Genomic DNA, 21,589 nt, shown 5'->3' with positions numbered 1-21,589 from the left:
AGAGAGAGACAGAGCATGAACGGGGGAGGGGCAGAGAGAGAGGGAGACACAGAATCAGAAACAGGCTCCAGGCTCTGAGCCATCAGCCCAGAGCCTGATGCGGGGCTCGAACTCACGGACTGCGAGATCGTGACCTGGCTGAAGTCGGACGCTTAACCGACTGCGCCACCCAGGCGCCCCTCTTTGATGATTCTAATAACTAAATTTTTCAAACTAATCATCATTAGATCAGAATATGTAATTATATCATTTCATTTGGAAAAGCACAGTGATGTAGGTTTCATTCTGTAGTAAATATGGTTATTTCTTTCATCTTTACTTAATGGCGTAGGAATTTTGAGCCACACTATATGCAATATTTTTATGTTCATAATTTTATTTCTAGTGACCCAGGCTTGGCATAATTAAAGAAGAGGACAGTCTTTAATAAGGATCAAAAAACATCTCAAATCAACAGGGTGTCAGCTTGAGTCTTCTGGGAAGTAGATGCCAAGAAAGAGCTAGAAGATCCAAAGTTATATTGAGAGAAATGCCCATGAATGCTTCACAGAACGAGGAGCGGGGATGGGCAGGGAGAGCCTTCTGACCCCTTTGCACTTGAGAAAAGAATGAGTTAAGGGAGGAGGGTAGGTAGGAGGAAGCTCACATTCCAGTACTGCTCTGAGAAAATCTCTGCCAGGCAGCAGTCATGATTATCTGTATGAGGTGCCCACATTGAGCAGAAATGGCCCAGGTCTCTTGCCCTGACTCTGTTCACTAGTTCACTGGGAGCGCCTAGAAGAAAATATGTACACTTCAGTGAAAACAGAAGATGTAGCAGGTGGAAGCTATGAGCTAACTCGACCTCTTGCAGCAAGTTTTCTCTTGACAGGAGCTCTGGGTGCCACAGCTCCACGGCTGCCACAATTAGTGAAATTTACATCTCTACAATTTGACATGCTCTACTACTTGTACTCAGTGTTGTATGTGAAATATTTGATTCTCAGGAAAAAGCATGGAAACACTTAAAATGGAACAAAAATACATTTCTTTGTTACATTCAAAGTGGATATTCTTTTGAGAAAGAATTTTGCCCTGGACAGTTCCCTGTATCGCAAGTATCTATTAATGCTTGGTAAGACTAAGTGATTGATTACTCTTTTAATGAATTAATTAAGGTAACTGATTTGGAGGTAGCAACATTTACTGAGCATAAACTATGACACTCTATTTTATGTTTTCCCTAAATTATTTCATTTAATCTTCAACTAGTCTTGTGACATTGAAGTTCAACAAATGGAAAACTAAAATCTTTTGGTACGAACAATGTGAACTAATTGAACCACCAGCCCATTAAAACCTACCTGTGGAGAGCCTCCAGGGAAATTTCATGTTTGATTAGATGCCTTGAATGTACTAAGGATTGTCTGTCATCAGAATAAAATGGTATCAAGTCAGTTTTGCTAGAGAAATCGGGAACTTTTTCAGAGTCCTCAATGTAAGTGCAAGTTTTGGATAATGCCATATAGAAATGTGTATGGGAAATTTACCTTGAAGGAATTTATTCTAAAGTAACTTTTCACGATGTCTGCTAGGTTCATTATCATTACTGTCTAGCAGAACACAAAGTAGTATATACCACTGAGAGATTCAGGAATGCAGGTGAGAAGAGACACAGGCAAAACTGTCAAGACTCGCATGTGAAGGCACACAAAGAACACGTGAAACCGCAAGAAACTAAGAGAGGAAACCAGTAAAAGATGGGGTGCCTGAAAAATACAGACGAACCACAAGAAGAAAATTAAAAGATAAAATTGAGAGCTGAAAACCAATAAAATCATTAATAAAAATAATAAAATGATTTCAATATTAAAAGTTGGCTTATCCAGGGACTCCTGGGTGGCTCAGTCAATTAAGAGTCCCACTCTCTATATAGGCTGAGGTCATGATCTCAAGGTAGTGTGATGAGCCCCACATCACTCAGCGATGGAGCCTGCTTGGGATTCTCTCCCTCTCTCTCTGCCTTTCCCCCTCTCAAGCACACACTCTCTCTCTCTTTCTCTTTCTCTAAAAATAAATAAACATCAAAAAAATAATAAAATAAAATAAAATAAAAAATAAAATAAAATAAAATAAAAAACAATAAAATATAATGAAATCCAATTATGGATTTGAAATCTTCAGAAGACACAGGATAATTTTTAAAAAGCCATGAGTCTAAAGATGTATTTCCTCTTTATTTCAGAAAAAAATGGGAATTATTTTTATATTCCACAGATTGTTATAGTGTATTAAATTAACATAAACAATGTCTAAGTATAGAATGCCATACTCTGCACAATGGATTTTACAAATTTTCAAGTAGTTTGTTGTAACAGGGTGCTGGGGAATGATAAAGAGATATATTACAGTTCTTTCTGACTTTTATTACCATACTGAGCACAATAATAGCTAATTAAAAGATTATGGTATTTTGCTTTTAGGATTTATAATTTTGGCTGCAAAAAAGATGTATCTTTATCTAGAGTTTTAAATTACTATATTCCAGACAGGTAAGTCGTAACTAAAGCATATTTTCTGCATAAAGATGGGTAACATATTTATCACTTCCACTGTGTTTTTTATTTCAAAACTTCAGCATCATTAATCAAGCTATAATTTAATTTTGATTAAAGTGGATTATCTACTGAGTTGAAACATAAAATATATTAAGATAGATCTACTAAAAATGTAACTGTCCAGATGCACTGTTAATTTGCACTGAAATAAAACACCTGTAATATCTATAGGTATAACAATGTATGATGCCAAACTTCAAAAATAATACAAACATTATTATAAATAAAACTATTTAGATTAACTTTAATAAAGAACACTACAGCTGAGAATCAACCTCATACAATACCAAAGCAAATTAATCTAATTAATCCATCAAAATTTATCAAATAGTATTAATTTTTAAAACAGTTATAATATTAGTTAAAATAAATCTAAATAAAATAAATATTATTAACTTTAATACATGTGTGCTCATTATGTAATTACTGATATTTAACATTCAATATTATCATTCTTGCTAAATAATATAATCAAGATAACTTTTTTTAAGAATTTTATTCACACAGTTTTAATTTTCAGCAGATGCAAAACTTAATCTGAGTGCCAAAAAATCAATCTGACATTTGCTAAGGATTTAATCACATATAATACAAAATATTAAAATAAATAATATTTTGTGTTCATTCTATTCTGATTCAGTTAAAGAGGATTGGTAGGTTCTTCTAAAAGTTTTATATAAAAATTATGTGGGAATAATTTAAATAATCTAAACATTAATTATACCGTAATATATATTTTCCCGATGATTTCAGTACTCTAGCCTCTTAGTTACTTTATTGGGCATATTTCCAATCTTCTCCCCTGGATTCTAAGTACATTGAATTGAAAACGATGCCTTGTCAATATGCATTTCTTAATGTTGAATAGTTATATAAAGACAATAGAGCATACTTCCCCAAAACAGACTAGGCCCACCCGTGCTCAAATGATTCGGCTGCCATTTCTGGAAAACCACTTAAACTGTTGGGTTCTAATTTATTGACGGAAAATATGGTGTCTATATCATGTGACTGATACAAGGACAAAATTCCAGAAGATACAAAAGTACCTATATGGCATTACATGTACTAAACATACAGTAAATTCTGGCTTTTAATTATGAATGCACACACACTAAGCAAGTGTTGTCTGATAATGCAGGTGTCATAAGATGGACTATTATTTAGGATAGAAAGTTATACTTCCCATCACTAATATTTTAAATCATATTATGCTTTAAAAACTCAATTCAACTCTGAAAAGAAAATAAAGGATATATTTTCAACAAATCATTGCATTTTACCACAGATTAGAATGAAAGTGTCTCCAGTTCTAGATGATGCATCAGGATTTATGCAACAGAAAAGTGTCAAAATTATTTTTTCTCTCATGCTGTAACTAATTTTTATTTTCAGAAAACAATTCTCTATTATAAATTAGATAATTTTGAAAGAATGATTATCACAATTGCTGAAAGTTTGTTTTCAAAAACGTTTCTTACTCTCCTTCTATCATTTATCCTTGTCATCAGAGTTATAAACTTAACATGTAAAGAATTGCACTCTCTTCTGTTTTTGCTCCCACACTTCTTTTATAGCATGTCAATTACATATGGTTGAAAGAGGTTTTTGTTTTCACTTTTTCTCTCCCAAGATCACACTGAAAAAATACAGAGTGAGCAAGGATTTGAATGCGAAGATTTTACCTAATGTATTCCAGGTATTTACTGAATCGTAGAATTCTACTTTTTGATACTTATTTTCAGTAGCTGTACACAGAATGAGATTTATTTATCATGTAAACTAATTCATTCACCTCAGAGTGATTTTCAGAAATCTATTACCTTACAATCTTTCCCCACAATAGTATTTATTTAATACTTGAAAGGGAGAAATAAAAAAGGAAAACAAAAGAAAGAAAGCTATATTCTTTACTTGAGCACGGTTTCGTTTGAATTCATTTGTATGATAATTTAATCCCAAGAGATATATTTCTAATTTATTTTATAGAAATAGTAAAAAAAAAAAAAATTGGAAATAGTAAAAGCAATACAAAGGACATCATCTGAAAAATCCCTTTCCTACAATCCCTTCCAAATAATACAACTTCGTATAATAACACTGTGAAAATTTTAAATATATAAGCTCCCAATACTTTCACTAAGCTTCTATGAGAAGTAAATTGACTTTCTGCCCATGGAAGCCACTGAGGAAGCACCATTAACGTCTCCCTGTCCACTGCCATCATGTCTGAGTCAGAGTCTCCCAAAGAGCCTGTTCAGCTGCTGAAGCTTTTCATCGGAGGTCTGAGCTTTGAAACAAGCAAGGAGAGTCTGAGGAGCCATTTTGAGCAATATGGAACTCTTAGGGGGCTGTATGGTAATGAAGACCAAAGACCAAGAGCTCCAGGGGCTTTGGCTTTGTCATGCATGCCACTGCGGAGGAGGTGGGTGCAGCCATGAATGCAGGGCCACACAAGGTAGATGGAAGAGTTGTAGATCCAAAGAGGACTGTCTCCAGAGAAGATTCTCAAAGACCCAGTTCCCACTTAACTGTGAAAAAGATTTTTTATTGGTGGCATTAAGGAAGAGATTATTTTGAACCTTATGAGAAAATTGAAGTGATTCAAGTCGGTCATGACTGACTGAGGCAGTGGCAAAAGGAGAGGCGGTGCTTTTATAAACATTTGATGACCTTGACTCTGTAGACAAGATTGTTATTCAAAAACACCGTACTGTGGGGACACCTGGGTGGCTCAGTCGGTTGAGCATCTGACTTAGGCTCAGGTTAACTCAGGTCATGATTTTGTTTTGTGAGGCTTTGGGCTCTGTGCTGACAGCTCAGAGCCTGGAGCCTGCTTCAGATTCTGTGTCTCCCTCTGTCTCTGCCCCTTCCCCACTCACACTCTGTCTCTCTCTCTCAAAAATAAATAAATTAAAAAAAATAACTTAAAAAAAATAAAATTTAAAAACACCATACCGTGAATAGCAACGACTGTGAAGTAAGGAGAGCTGTATCTAAGCAGGAGATGGCTGATGTTTCATCCAGCCAAAGAGGTCAAAGTATTCTGGAAACTTCGGTGGTGGTCATGGAAGTGGGTTAGGTGGGAATGACAACTTTGGTCACAGAGGAAACTTAGGTTTCCCTATGATGACAGCAGGGATGGCTGTAACAGATTTAGTACTGATGAAAGCAACTTTGGTGGTGGTAGAAGCTATAATGAATTTGCCAATTACAACAGTCAATCTTCAAATTTTGGACCCAAGAAGGAGGAAATTTTGGAGGCAGAAGCTCTGGCCCCTATGGTGGCAGAGGCCAATACTTTGCCAAACCATGAAATCAAGGCGGCTAGGAGAGTTCCAGCAGAAGCAGTGGCTATGGCAGTGGCAGGAGGTTTTAATTACTGTCAGGAAACAAAGCTTAGCAGGAGAGGAGAGCCTGAGAAGTGACAGGAAGCTACAGGTTACAACAAATTTGTGAACTCAGCCAAGCACACTGGTCGCAGGGCCTAGCTGCTACAAAGACATGTTTTAGACAATACTCATGTGTATGGGCAAAAAACTCTAGGGCTGTATTTTTGACTAGTTATATAACAGGTCATTTTAGTTTCTGTTCTGTGGAAAGTGTAAAGCATTCCAACAAAGGGTTTTAATGTAGTTTTTTTTTTTTTTTGCATCCATGCTGTTGATTGCTAAATGTAATAGTCTGATCATGATGCTAAATAAATGGGCCAGAAAGAAAGAAAGAAAGAAAGAAAGAAAGAAAGAAAGAGGGAAGGAAGGAAGGAAGGAAGGAAGGAAGGAAGGAAGGAAGGAAAAGAAGGAAGGAAGGAAGGAAGGAAGGAAGGAAGGAAGGAAGGAAGGAAAGAAAGAAAGAAAGAAAGAAAGAAAGAAAGAAAGAAAGAAAGAAAGAAAAAGAAAGAAAGAAAGGAAAGGAAGACTCTGAGTTGTAGGAAATGATCCTTTGAGATTATTACAAAGCAAGGAGATCCCTAACATTAGATAACAGCTTGTACAATGAAGAAGGCAACAGAGTATTTATATGTTAGCTGTACTAAAACACACTGAAAATATAAACAGTACTTACATTTGTATAAAAGGTCTGTATGCCATATTTCTACTTAACCTCACTTTGTCATTATCAGAATGATCATAACTAAATTCTGATTTTAAGGAAACTTCCCTATGAATTTCTACTTTAATAAGTTTATTCTAATGTAATTCTCAGTCTTGATACAATGATGTTTATAGTTCATGAAATAAACTTCCATTCAGAAATCAAATTTGAATTTCCTCACCAACCTTGTAATCTATAACTCAGTGACAAAGATGTCACAGATCTTGATGTAAATAACAGTAGTATGGGTAGTTCTTATGTACCTGAAGTTGGAAAAATATATTTACTTTCTTGTGTTAATTTCAATGCAAGTCAAAATTAATATTATTGTGTATGGGAAAAATAATTTCGTGCATAAAGCATAGTATTTAGGGTCATTTCTCACTATTAACAATTCCTGGTGTATCCATCTAGAAACCTACTCTTCCTATCATTTTCTTTTATACAAGCAATCTATTCTCCAATTTGCTTTATGGATATCAACATACCTTGACTGTTGAATTATTACTTAAGGCTGAACTGTCAGACACATGATTTATAGATCCTACCCAACGTGACTGCCACATCAGCATCAGTGTCTGGGAAGTTCCCAAACAATCAGACTTGACTTCCTGTTACTCTCCTTTCTACATTGGGAGGCATTTGGGTTCTGGAATGACCATTGAACACGACCTGCAATACAAGTCAGTCTAGTGTAAGTGGCTTAAGTTCAGGATTTATTTTGTGTATCTTGTTAAAAGAATTCACCAATACAAATTGAGAATATCCTAACAGCTTTAAGGTTATCTTTCAGCTAGAAAATGCTATCAGAATACACAGAGGAAGAGGGCAAAGGAGGTCAAAACTGCCTAAAGCATTGTGAGGAAGGCAGAACTTTACAGACTTGCTTTTTTACTCACTCTTTCCTAGCTATGCTTCTATATCAGTAACCAGAAATCTCCTTCATCCCTTGTAAAGGCAGGGTTGTCTACTACTAACCTAGTAGTTAAACGTAGATGTTCCACGTTTTCTAAATATATTACCAGAACTTTATTATTGAACTCTATATTTACCTCAATTCTATATTAAATGCTGAAATTGCAACCCAATATTTTTATAGCTTTTTCTATTACAGCCATGGGTGACCTTGGAATGAAGGTCTGGAAAATGATAAATAAAAATGATAAATAAATATACATATATATGTAAAAGGCATCCAGGAAGTCTCCTTAAAAGAAATTTTAGGGGTGCCTGGGTGGCTCAGTTGGTTAAGCAGCTGACTGGGGCTCAGGTCATGATCTCGCCTTTTTGTGAGTTCCAGCCCCGTGTTGGGCTCTGCACTGACAGCTTTGAGCCTGGAGCCTGCTTTGGATTCTGTGTCTCCCTCTGTCTCTGCCCCTCCTCCACGTGCACTCTGTCTCTTAAAAATAAATAAACATTAAAAAAATATAAAAAAAAGAAAAATTTAAATTCCTAAGTCTAACTGTTGGGAAAAGTGATACATAACTAAAATTTTGATAAGTATCCCAATGTTGACAATGTATGAGGAGGCTTTATGACAATGCCTGTTTTTTTCACACCCTGACAGAAATAGTTTCTGTCACACCCTGACAGAAAAAGTTTCAACCTTTTTCATCTTTGCCAAGTTGATAACTAAAAGTAATATTTTTCATTAGTTTTTCTTTATTTGTGAATGAATTTCTATCACATACAATTAGGTTTGTGCGCATAACAAAAGAAAATACAAAGTAACACAGGTTCAAATCACAGAATGCTGCATTTCTCTCCTGTTAAAAATAAAACAGAAGACTTTGGGAGGTAGGGAACCCGGGGATATGGCAGCACCACAAAACTGACTGTGTTCCAGGCTTATGTCTCTAACCTCATGTTCATGTTCCAAACATCGCCTGGAGACTCAACTATCATAGTGCGTTCAAAAAATGAATTAAGAGGGGGCGCCTGGGTGGCGCAGTCGGTTAAGCGCCCGACTTCAGCCAGGTCACGATCTCATGGTCCGTGAGTTCGAGCCCCGCGTCAGGCTCGCATCAGGCTCTGGGCTGATGGCTCAGAGCCTGGAGCCTGTTTCTGATTCTGTGTCTCCCTCTCTCTCTGCCCCTCCCCCGTTCATGCTCTGTCTCTCTCTGTCCCAAAAATAAATAAACGTTGAAAATAAATAAATAAATAAATAAATAAATTAAGAGAAAGCAAGAAGAACAATCAAGATTTGACCCTTCTTTTAAAGCAGATTTCCTGGCTATCTCCCAACACTTTCATTTACATGTAATTTTGAGACCTAAAGTCAAATGGCCACAAGCTGCAACTATAAAGCAAGTTTATTTATTTTATTTTATTTTATTTTATTTTTATTTTATTATTAAGTAATTATTTTTTAAGTAATTAATTTTTTTTTTCTATGAAAGACGGGAGAATGACCTCTGGCAGACAACTAGAGGTCTCCAAGTTGAAACCCTTCTCATGGGTTTAAAAAACATTTGTGTACCAATTTTTTTCCTCTGGAATTCATATTCCTGTTAATGACATATTTTCTGTTTTTCGTTATGTTGGTTTTAAGCGTCCTTTCTATGTTCAGACATCAAAATTTTTGCCAGATATTTGAGTTGCAGTTATATTTTTTCCTAGTTTTTCATTTTTCTTTTGATTTACTTTCCTGCTCAGTATGCTTTTAGATTCTATATAGTTGAACTTTTCATAAAGATCATTATTTAAAGGTTAGAAGGATGGCAGTTTTGTTTTTTTTCTAAAAAAAATAGATAACACCAATTCATATACATTCGGCTAAATAGTGTTACAAAAGTATTCTGATGGTTGTTAAAAAGAAGATTGCAGTCGGGACTATTGCAGTAAGGGAGGTCTGGCTCAACTCTGACTACAGGGATAAGTGGGAGTTTATAGCTAAGCAGCAGAGCCAGAAGCTCAGTGGATGGATGGAAAATACGAAAAGGAGACAGACATCAAGGGTAAGGTGATTCTTGCTACATTCATTTAACAGGATTAGTGTGATCAGATATCAATGGTGGAGGGATTGCCATTAAAGTGACTTAGCAGGATTCTTGCTACATTTGGCTCAGGTAGGCGGAGGATGAATTGACCCAAGATGAAGCCTTATCTAAAAACAGGATAATGGGAGCCTAACTGAAGTTTCATAAAGAAAAGAGTCTTTGTCATTAATTTTAGGGTAAAAGGAACAAGGCAAAAATGAAACTTACTTGCAGATAACCCCATTTATTTTGACTTCCAACTGGAGACAGATTACACTGGGCTACTGAATATCCCTTGATAATAAAATACATCAGTATATATGCATTTTAAAAATGCTGGAAAAGAGAAAGCAGGGCAAGCAGAACAAATTAAAATCTATATAGCTGTCATTTGGGATATATAATACCCACACATCAGAAAGCATGTGAGTGATCTTTTTTTAATAAAATGTAGAGATGTTTGGGTGGCTCAGTCAGTTGAGCATCCGACTTTTGCTCCAGTCCTGATCTCACAGTTCATGGGCTTGAGCCTCATGTCAGGCTCTGTGCTGACAGCCTACTTTGCATTCTGTGTCTCCCTCTCTCTCTGCCCCTCCCCCCCCAACACACTGTTTCTCTCTCTCTCAAAAATAAACATTAAAAAATTAATATATATATCAGTAATAAATTATTAAATGTAATAAATTTTGAATTCATAAACAATGACCTATAGTTTTCAAGATACATCCAACCTGTAAGCAAAATAAAGTATTTAAGACTGGAAGATTATAACCATTTTGTGTCTTATCTGCTTTGTGAAACTTTTCATATTAAAAAAAAAAGATGCATGAAATTAAAACCAAAGAGATGTGATTCTATTGTTTCAACTAACAGTTTATGACTTAATTTGGAAAAACAAAAAGATATACTTTATTAGTGAAGAAAAAAGACACCAAAAGTATTTGTTCTTATATATCATCTGAGATGTCAAAAGAAACTTACAAAGAAATCATAGTTTTATTATACAGTAGAAAAAATATATATGTATATATGTCAACCTTATATTATTATTTTGATGATTGCTATATCATACGTAGAAAGAAATTTAAAAAATTAGTATTTCTAGGGTACACTGGTTAATGTAGTAGGGAAAATATGCATATAAAATATATACACATGCATAGTAATAAAATTGCTATAACATTTTATCTGAAAACATAAAAAGATGTTTTATCTTTTTAACTCAAAAGAAAAAATAATATTATGTCATCATATTTTGCATTAGAAACTTATTATGGCAGCAATTTCTTTCTAGTTCTGTTATTCTTAATAAATAAATACATGAAAACATTATATCTAGAAACCAATTTCACTGCCATTACGTTTAGATGAATAAAGGATGACTGAGTCTCTGTACAATTACAAAGCTGTAATGCAGACACTTTTTTAATTCCTGATGAATGAAATGAAGCACTCATTACATTGCATAAATTAATTGGTAGCCACGTAATCCACATAATTCCAATGGAATCACAATGAATTTTGTGGAATTAACAGCTCCAGACCATCTTGCAATTATGTTAGCAGCACTGTTTCTCACATAAAAATGTCATAGAAAATAAATGATGTTAATATTTACCCTATGAATAACAGTTTCATAGTCCACATGGTGAGTTAAACCACTAATGGCTAATCAGAAGTGATAAAATAGTGATGCCAATGAAATGTAACTGACTATGAGAAAAAAAATGCTATGGCTATGGATTAGTAAACTAAATTCAACATACAAAACAAGTAACAAATCCCAAATAAACTGATTAAATTAATAGGACCTGCTGTTTTCTTTTCCTTTCTTTGTTTTTTTTTTGGGGGGGGGAGGATGGAGAGGGAGTACAGGTGGGGGAAAGGCGCATACACAGAGAGAGAAAATCTCAAGTAGCCTCTGCACAAAATCACTCAGCACAAAGCCCCGTGTGGGGCTCAATCATATGACCCTGGGATCATGACCTGAGCCCAAATCAAAGTTGGATGCTCAACCAACTGAGCCATAGAGATGCCCCTGGAGCTGCTGTTTTCTTAAGACATTATGTATTATAATCATATTGAGACAGTTATACTGACCAATACCCACAATTTCATATCCATGAACAGAGTCTGAATGCAAAACTCCTTTTCATCCATAAATGATTGTATATATCTCCACCTTTTATGTTAATGTTTGCTTCATTGGGAGTATGTTTTCTTTTTTAATTATATAAAAGTGTATATTCTTTATATTTTTATAAAAATTATCAGATTAAATATTTTTAAAGTATATCTCTTGTTTTGGAAGTTGATGTTAATTTTACATACATGTCCCATGGGCACTTGACAAATATTTATTATAATCATGTTATGCTTAATTATTCAAAGTAGTTAGAAAATAAAAATTGATTTCCCTACTCTTAAAATGTTTTTATAAAATACATTCTTTTTTTTAATTTTTTTTTAATGTTTTTATTTATTTTTGCGACAGAGAGAGACAGAACATGAGCAGGGGAGGGCCAGAGAGAGAGGGAGACACAGAATCGGAAGCAGGCTCCAGGCTCTGAGCTGTCAGCACAGAGCCTGATGCAGGGCTCGAACCCACAGACTGTGAGATCATGACCTGAGCCGAAGTCGGACGCTCAACCGATGAGCCACCCAGGCGCCCCTATAAAATACATTCTTAAAAATATAAACAAAGACTTGACAAGTTCTCAAATAGCACAAACATACACATACACACATACCACACAGATACACACACACAAATATACATACCCACACACAGGTAATTTATCTTCAGGGCATGTTGACATGGCTAAATGTTATATTGGCAAGTAATCTGGATTTCTCACTGGGTATTCTTCTCAAGGTCGCTGTGCTGAATATTCTTGGTAAGTTACTAAGGCTGAATATTCTTGGTAAGTTACTAAGGCTCTAACAAGTTTCACCAGAATTTGATCTAACAGCAAAGACAACAAAAGGATTTTGTCTTGAGGACCAACCAACTCTGATTCATTGATAGTATCTGCTTAGATTGTTATGTTGAAAAGGATACTAACATCGTAAATAAGTTTAGCAACAGAGACCATTAAGAATATGATATTCTTTCTCCATTCTTTTACTCAGTACAAATGAAGACTTGGCCTGGAAGGATCATCTTAGAAAACCAACTAGTTTATTCATGGCCATTTATCAAGAAAAAAACTAATTTACCTGTCTTCTCTGCACACTCATTATTTTATACATATTGTAAGTTCATTACATAGAAATTATCACAGCTTTTAATTATTTTAAAAGTCATTCTCTAGTAGAGTGTGAACTTCCCTATGGTATTGTTTTTAATAGTACATGCTCAATAAATGTTCATTTCATGAATAAATGGATGAACAGGTGGTGTTGTTTTGAGGTTTAGAGTTTAATATTTTCTTAGTGGAAGCAACCCAAAAGCAACTATTGAAGATAGAATTTAGTCCTAAGGCCAAATACATGATCCATGTGTTAAATCAAGTTGGCATCGTATATATTTCCTATTCTAATGGACTGTGTAATTTAATTCATCAAAAAAGATCTCTTCTCTGCCAAAGGCAGCTCTTTCATTTAACCTTATAATATGGTTTGGAAAGAGCTTTCTTTGTTTCCTGAATGAGCTCAGCTTAATTTCTCCTGACTTCAGTCAAATTGGAGAGAATGGTAAAGATATAGATGGCAGAGAAAGAATGCAACCATGAGCTTCTACAAAATAATTATTAATTCAGAATGCTATTGAGTACTAGACAGTATTGGAAAAGAGCTTAGTCATGCCACACAAAATGAAAAATGGCACATAACCCTGAAAGCAATACATTTCTCAAATTTCAAAAATACCTACTTTAACAAGAGATGTGCCACGTACATGTCATTGTTGGCCTTTATGTGTAAAAGTTTACATGTATTTGTATTCATCTCCCTGCTCATTTTATATAGTATATTATGTGCCCTTTTTGTGTGTCATTGATTCTTCAAGACAGTGAGGATTCAAAGAAAATTAATATAGAAAATCTTCCATAGAGTCCATTTGATTTCACCTTGCTAGGTTGTTAAGAATGTGATAAGGATGAATTTATGCTGCTCAAGTATAGCATTGGGTTCAAAGAATGAAATAATGCTGCAATCTCTTAACATATACTGTTTAGAAGTTAGATAGTAAAATAATTCTTTTCTTTAACATTTATTTATTTTTTAGAGAGAAGACTGACAGAATGTGAGCAGGGGGAGGGGCAGAAACAGAAGGATACACAGAATCCTAAGCAGGTTCCAGGCTCTTGACCTGTCAGCACAGAGCCGGATGTGGGGCTCGAACTCACCAACCACGAAATCATGACCTGAGCTGACGTTGGATACTGAACCGACTGAACCTTCCAGGTACCCTGGAAAATACTTCTTTATACAGAAAACACTTCAAAGTATTTTTGTGAGCAAATATTTCTTTAATTCTGTTATTTTAGAGAAAAAGATATATTGAAGGTCATGGAATTCTCCTTAGTAATTTCTAATTAATATTAATAGTACAGCTAACACATCAAACATACTGTCCCTCATTTCTTCATTAAAAAATTGAGCATATACTTTGTGTCAAGCCCTGGGATATAAAAATGAAAACATCATACTCTCTGCCCTTGATAAACTCATATTTTGCTGAATTTTTTTCTGATATATGCAAAATAGATGCTAATAAGATGCTTGTTTCACCCTGAGGTGTTCAGAGAAAGTTTTGCCGAAAAGTAGAGGAGCTGGAATAATAATGGCAAAAGCAATTTCAATAGAAAGCACAGCGTGTGTAAAGGTAAGGGGAAAATAGCATCAAGATATGTTGACAAACAATACTATAAAAGGAGCACAGATTATTTGCAGGGGAGGGTTTGCACATGAGAACTTTCTGCTTTTTACAATACCATGAACTGATCCAATATGAGCCCCTTGTGTTTCAAACCATAGGAATGTGACCTTAAAAAGAAGAAGGAGGAGGAGGAGGAGGAGGAGGAGGAGGAGCAGGAGGAGCAGGAGGAGGAAGAGGAAGAGGGGGAGTGGGAGAGGGAGAAGGAGAAGAAGGAGAAGAAGAAGGAGAAGGAGAAGGAGAAGGAGAAGGAGAAGGAGAAGGAGGAGAGGAAGAAGAAGGAAAGATAATTTTGAAAAACTAGTGACATGTTTTAGCATCTCTTGGTTGGTAGCTGTTATCACTTTAATCTCTGTATCCTTTATTTCATGGCCTTCTTCCTTATGTACGTCTATGTGTCTTTAAATGTCCTTATAAGGGCACCAGTCATTGAATTTAGGAAATTACTGTGAAATCCAGTATGACCTCATTTTAATTTTGTTACATCTTCAAATACCCTATTTCCAAATAAATTTATATTTACAGGTACCAGGGCTGAGATCTTCAACATATCTCATTTGGGGGGAAGGTGCGGGAAGGTATAATTTAACTCACAAGACAAACTAAGGGAATTTTCATGATATTGCATGACACAAGATCTGCATCATATATATGTGAAGAGTCCACATTTATATTACCTTTCTAGTGAAATAATTGCCAATGTGAATGATTAACATAAAAAGTAATTTCAAACTGGTTGAATTCCCAGAGCTTCTAAAAAGGCAAATGAAAAATTCCTTTCTTAGTGGCATTCATACAACCCAATATGAGACTACTACAGAAAAACAAAAACAAAATCAAACAAAACACAGTCATTAAAAATCACACCACGAAGTGAGCCACCATTAGGGACAATCAGCTGACACAATGAATAAACAGGATGGAAGAGGAATATGTCTAGATTCAGCACATCTGTTCATCACTGCAGTTCCCCAAGATCCACTTCTATTGTGGATGCTGGTGGCCACCTCAAGCAAGTACATCAGGAAATCTACTCCCTGGTTCCAATCATCTTTTACTCTTGGAATAGGGTTCTTTTAAGAGACAGAAACCAATCCCACTTTAATGCAACGCTTATATTCTCATAGTGATTTCTATAGGACAATGCCTCATATGGTAATCCTTTTAGGCCAGTTTTCCACTGCTTTCCTGCCTGACTGTATGACCAAGCCATTGACTACTGCCCATGGATCAGTAAAAACTGAAACACTGGGGCAAACAGCATGGAGTTTTATCCCACCACACTGACATGTGTTTACCTTCCTCAATCAGAGTGGTAGTCTTCCAAACTGCGTGTTATCCATTCACTTAAGAACTGCTACCCATAAACTAAGCAGCTCTTAGTTGGTCAATCAAGAGCTCTTTATAGGCCACCACCCAAATGGTAACAGGATCAGGCAGCTCTTCAGGTGGTTTCACGGTCCTAGGGAAAGAGAGTCAACTTGCTTGTGAACGTATTGAGTACTTCTTTGTATTCCCCTATATGTCACATGTTCCCACACAAACCATTTTCATTTTATTATGGAACACTTCTGGACACTCTCCTTCCCTTTGGGTTGTTTCTCTGACATCACCCAAGAAATCATGGATATTTCAGGTTTTAAGAATACTTTATGTCATTCGCTCATGGAGGTGGTTTCACCTAATGTCTGATAGCAAGCTAGTAAATTGCCTTCAAATAGAAATTCTCTGATCCAAAATCCTAGCAATCATTGCTTGGTGGTGCCCACAGGTTTTGCTATAAGCCCTTGTCTGCATAAGGACTTCAAGACTCCTTTCATGTAGTTTTATTATAGGAGTTTCGCAATATTTCCAAGTGTGAAGTATGTGTCCCCCCACATCCAAATAAACCAACTAGATCCTGATATTCTAGTGTATTTTGTCCAATAGACAGTTTTAAATTAACACCTTGTGTGGGATCTGGTACTCCTATCGGTTTTCATTTGGCATGTTCAGTCAAGACTAGTCTGAAAGTAGATTTACATGCCTTCTATTTTATAATACTGAGTAGTGAAAACATTCCAGTTAGACATAACACCCATTCCCATAATACATTCAGATAAAAAGATATAATCATTTCACATAAAGCCTATTTAAACATCTCAATTTTCATCCAAACTTTAATTCTCTAATTTTTTGCATGTCTATATTTCTTCCAGCCTGTGGGCCTCATTAAGATTTTATCAACAGGTTTTGAAAACACAATGCATGGGACTCCCGTGTCAAGGAGTTCCAGAAACTTCACTTTTCCACCTCCTGACCATTTCACACACTCAAATGAATATGGCCTTTGCTACCCAGTCGGGCGCCTGGCCGAGGGACACCGGCCGCTTCATTAGTCCCTGTATCAATTAGAATGTAGGACTATCAACCCAAATTGAGGATAGGTTTCTCATTGCCTTCAAGGGTTTTTTTTTTTTTTTGGTTTGTTTGTTTTTTATTTTCCCCACGCTCGTTTGAATAAGGCAGATTTGTTTAGGGGTCTTTAAGGTTGTTGGTCCAGTAAGGGCTTCCATCAGACAACCTAGATTTCAAGACTGTAGACCTATGATCTGTGTTTTGATCTCACCAATGTATGCTTTATTCATCCCCTTTCTTTGTTTTTTTTTTTTTTAAGTTTATTTATTTATGAGAGAGATACCACAAGCTGGGGAGGGGCAGAGAGAGACAGAAAGAGAGGGAGAGAACCTCAAACAGGCTCTGCACCATGAACATGGAGCCTGACATGGGGCTTGAACCCACGAACCCAGATCATGACCTGAGCCAAAATCAAGAGTTGGACACTTAACTGACAGAGCCACCCAGGTGCTCATATTCATCTCATTTCTTAATAATAGTTTATTATTTCTTAATAGAAGTTTCCACTTTACTGAGAGAAATGTCTTTTTTCTTTCCTTTCTCTTTCCCCATTGTTTTGCCCATTCTCTTATGAATTATTGCAACCTTTGCAATCTGTTTTTTCAGCATAACACTTCCCTTTGGAAGAGTACATGAGGATAGGGGTTGTACCATGGCCAGCGGAATCCAGGCTTGTCCTGGTCAGCTTCTGTCCCATCACTCTCTCTTACTTTCATTTTCACTATTACAGAGAACAAGAACCAAGGGAAGGCATAATTTACCTTTTTTTGGTGCATGTGCCATTTGTCCTTCATTTTCTTATGCATTCAATAAGCCAATTCCTTGGAATCTGGATTCAACGTTTCTAATTTCCATTGGTCATTTTTCCTGCCAGCAGGATTCAGAGCCCATCTCCCATTCCACACCGTGGGTGCCCCATACCTCCCAAGAATCAAAGGTTTCACATTTCCCAACCTTTTAACCTTTCTCTTCCCAAACCATGTGATCCAGTGAGTCAGCATCATTAGACGTCCAAATGTCTTGTGTCTTTTGCACTACTTAAGACTGTACTTTAAACTGACAGCAATGCAGTGGAGTTGAGAGGAAAGAAAAAATACTAATTAAAAAAAAAATCAAGATAATCAGATTTGCCTTTCTAAATGACTCTCTTGGAGAACCTAAATTTGAAGTGATGAGCTTGACATACGGAATTCATAGGCAGGCTCTTTCAGCAATCCAAGTATGAATAGAAAAACAGTCTTAAACTAAAGTGGGACACCTACCTAACTCAGTCAAAAGAGCTTGCAACTCTTGATATCAGGGGTCATGGGTTTGAGCTCTACACTGGGTATACAGATTACTAACACAAAATAAAATGTAAAGGATAAATAAACAAACAAACTCAAACTAAAGTGATGCCAAGGGAAAGTGATCTGAATTAAAATTTTAAGTTATAATGGAAAACTGACAGGTCACTTAAATGTGACAGGTAAAAAGGAATGGTGTAACTAATTGGATTCTGCCTTTGACAGATAGTAAATTTTCATTTAATTGACTAATTTAGAGTAGAAGTAGTGTTGCATTTGAGATTCTTGTGAGGAATATGAGCAGAAATATACATTTGGCAGCATTTTCTATATTTTTAGCAAACAAATCAGGATTAGCGTCATTACTGGTGAGTCATCAGAAAGTAGTTCATGAACTGAGACTCAAGACGAAGAAAAGAAAAGGCTTAAAGAAGAAACTCTTAAAATTATCCATATTTGAGGGCCAGGGGGAAGGAAAGAGGAAGAAGAACTAGAGTAGACGATGATTAGTAAAGCTAGAGAAAGAAGCACTTCTAGGAGTAAGTCATTAATAAAGTTAAATGTTGCAGAAAGATAAAGACTAAAGAGAACCTTAGAACTTGTATAAAATATTTTCATTTAATGTGTTAATAAACAGGCACATAAGTTACTATATGATACCTTTTTGATAATAGTATTTCTTCATTATAGACTTTATTTATAATGTTATACATTTTTTTAAGTTTATTTATTTTAAGAGGAAGAGTGAACACTAGTGGCAGAGGGGTAGAGAGGAGAGAGAGAATCCCAAGCAGACTCTGCACCATCAGCACAGAGCCCGACGTGGGACTCGAACTCATGAACTGTGAGATCATAAGCTCAGTCGAGACCATGAGTCAATGCTTAACTGACTGAGCCAGCCAGGTGCACCTAGAATGTTATGCATTTTACTTGTACATTTGAAACATTATTCTAAGAAAAAATATTATTCTGCATTTGCTTGCTAAGTCTTCCATAACAAAGTACCATATATATGGTGGCTTAAACAAGAGAAATTTACTGTCTCAGTTCCAGATGTTAGAAGTTCAAAATCAAAGCAGGGGTGTTTCTTCAAGTTGTGTTACAAAGTTGTAACCATCAAGACAGTTTGGTCTTGGCATAAAAACAGACATATAGACTAATGGAATAGAGTAGAGAACCCAGAATTGGACCCACAAATGTATGGCCAACTAATCTTCAACAAAGCAGGAAGGGATATCCAATGGAAAAAAAGACAGTCTCTTTAGCAAATGGTGCTGAGAGAACTTGACAGTAACATGCAGAAGAATGAAACTGGACCACTTTCTTACACCATACACAAAAAACAAATTCAAAATGGATGAAAGACCTAAATGTGAGACAGGAAATCATCAAAATCCTAGAGGAGAAAGCAGGCAAAACCTCTTTGACTTCAGCCACAGCAACTTCTTACTCAACACGTCTCCGGTGGCAAAGGAAACAAAGGCAAAAATGAACTATTGGGACCTCATCAAAATAAAAATCTTCTACACAGCAAAGGAAACAATCAGCAAATCTAAAAGGCAACCAACAGAATGGGAGAAGATATTTGCAAATGAGATAGCAGAAAAAGGCTTTGTATCCAAAATCTATAAAGAACGTATCAAACTCAACACCCAAAAAGCAAATAATCCAGTGAAGAAATGGGCAAAAGACATGAATGGACAGTTCTCCAAAGAAGATATCTAGATGGCTAACAGAAACATGAAAAGCTGCTCAACATTGCTCACCATCAGGGAAATACAAATTAAAATCACATTGAGATACCACCTCACACCAGTCAGAGTGGCTAAAATTAACAACTGAAGAAACAACAGATGTTGGCAAGGATGTGGAAAAAGGAGAACCCTCTTGCATTGTTGGTGGGGATGCAAACTAGTGCAGCCACTCTGGAAAACGGTGTGGAGGGTCCTCAAAAAATTTAAAATAGAACTACCCTCTCACCCAATAATAGCACTACTAGGAATTTATCCAAATGGATACAGGACTGCTGATTCATAGGGGTACATACATGTTTCCCAATGTTTATAGCAGCATTATCAACAATAGCCAGATTATAGAAAGAGCCCAAACATCCATCAACTGATGAATGGATAAAGAAGTGGTATTTATATGCAACAGAATACCACTCAGCAATGAAACAAAATGAAAACTTGCCATTGACAACAACATGGATGGAACTGCAAGGTATTATGCTAAGGGAAGTCAGTCAGTCACAGAAAGAAAGTTATCATATGTTTTCACTCATATGTGGAAGTTGAGAAACTTCACAGAAGACCATGGGGGAAGGGAAAGAAAAAAAAATAGTTACAGAGAGGGAGGCAAACTATAAGAGACTCTTAAATACAGAGAACAAACTGAAGGTCGATGGGGGTAGGAGGGTGGGGCTACAAAGAAAACGGGTGATGAGAGTTAAGGAGGGCACTTGTTGGGATGAGCACTGGGTGTTTTATGTAGGTGATGAATCACAGGATTTTACTTTTAAAGCCAAGAGCACACTGTATACACTGTATGTTAGCTAACTTGATGATAAATTGTATATAATACATACATACATACATACATAAAACAGGTAACACCACTTTTCTGGGTTACTCAGGGCCTTCTGAAATGAGAACACCCATGGATGTGGGTGGGGGTTGGCTTTCTATCTAGTTGTTTACCTAGTACTTGGCATACAGCTGGCAATTTGTTCAAGATGGATGTCTTTGAAATGGATGCCTTAGTAATCAAAAGCTTAATATCAGGCACTTACATTATAGTCAAAAAAGCTTAATGTCAGGTATTCACACTATAGCCCATTATATGCAAAATCTTCAGTTGCAATGTGTAATTGAAAATTGCTGAGATTTGTTTTCTTGCTTAAGTCCTTGATATCAGGTAATTTATACTCATAACACATCTTGATCCAAACTAGCCATATTTAAAGTGCTCAGTGGCAACATCTGGCTAGTGACTACCTTATTGGATAGAAGAGTTCTAGAATACTATTTTTAACTTTTTTATTTTGTTTTGTTCTGTTTTCCCACGAACTCCTTGTTAGTCTTGTAAAACGGGCAATCATAGCTTAGTAGATTTGTTATTTATATTTGAACCTTTATGACAGAACATGGCAAATCATTTGTGAAGCAGATAATACTGGACTGAAGAAAGGGAGCAAATGTGAGACGGCCATCTTTGGGAGCCATTATTTGACCTCTCATGTGGGGCATCTAGATTGGGTGGGAGCTGGTGGCATGGGCAGTGAAAGCATTCACCCACAACAGAACAAAGGAGGTGGAAGTTTACTGAATGCCCTGCAAGGGAGCAGCAGGGCAGGAC

General features: G+C 36.1%; 1 pseudogene; it reads left to right on the top strand.

Annotated features, from left to right (window-relative positions):
* LOC121036487 (heterogeneous nuclear ribonucleoprotein A1-like) overlaps positions 1–6,225 on the top strand; it is a 45,709-nt pseudogene extending 39,484 nt beyond the window's left edge.
* Positions 6,226–21,589: the final 15,364 nt, after the last annotated feature.

Source organism: Herpailurus yagouaroundi, unplaced genomic scaffold, assembly GCF_014898765.1.
Source record: "Herpailurus yagouaroundi ecotype Mexico unplaced genomic scaffold, PumYag 162, whole genome shotgun sequence".
In the NCBI taxonomy this organism is placed as follows: domain Eukaryota; kingdom Metazoa; phylum Chordata; class Mammalia; order Carnivora; family Felidae; genus Herpailurus; species Herpailurus yagouaroundi.
This window is presented reverse-complemented; position numbering and strand designations above follow the sequence as displayed.